This window comes from Sinocyclocheilus rhinocerous, unplaced genomic scaffold (genome assembly GCF_001515625.1).
Source record: "Sinocyclocheilus rhinocerous isolate Xijiao unplaced genomic scaffold, SAMN03320098_v1.1 scaffold28, whole genome shotgun sequence".
Classification (NCBI taxonomy): Eukaryota; Metazoa; Chordata; class Actinopteri; order Cypriniformes; family Cyprinidae; genus Sinocyclocheilus; species Sinocyclocheilus rhinocerous.
In genome coordinates this window covers 1,139,120-1,139,858 of record NW_015652416.1, presented here as the reverse complement: position 1 = coordinate 1,139,858, position 739 = coordinate 1,139,120, and positions in this window count along the sequence as shown.

Here is a 739-nt window from a genome sequence, read left to right as displayed (position 1 = left end):
TGCTTCAACACTCAAGATTTTACATTTAACATCAAGCGGTGACCCTAACAGCATCAAACCCATTTTTAAAGGAATAGTTCACCCCAAAAAATGAAGATTTGCTTCAAATGTACTCACCCTCAGGCCATCCAAGATGAGTTAATTTATCATGCTAACCAATGGATCCTCTGCAGTGAATGGGTGCCGTCAGAATGAGATTCCAAACAGCTGAGTCCAAAAGTAATCCACATGAATCCTGTTCATCAGATAACATCTTGTGAAGTGAAAAGCTGCATATTTGTAAGAAACAAATCCTTCATTAATATGTCTATCCATAATATTACCTTTTCCATTGAAAACATTTTCTCATCTGAATTAGGAGAGAAATAGGCACAGATCAAGCTCTGTTTCCAAGTGAAAGTAGTCCAAAACATTTTTAAACAAATATGTTGGTGGATTACTTGTGGATTGTTGTGATGTTTTTATCAGCTGTTTGGACTCTCATTCTGACGGCACCCATTCACTGCAGAGGATCCATTGGTTAGCATGATAAATTAACTCATCTTGGATGGCCTGAGGGTGAGTACATTTGAAGCAAATCTTCATTTTTTGGGGTGAACTATTCCTTTAAAAATGGGTTTGATGCTGTTAGGGTCACCGCTTGATGTTAAATGTAAAATCTTGAGTGTTGAAGCAAAACCAGTTAAGGAACACAACTGAGAGCAGGATTTAAAAAAAAAAAAAAAGAGAGAATTTCACA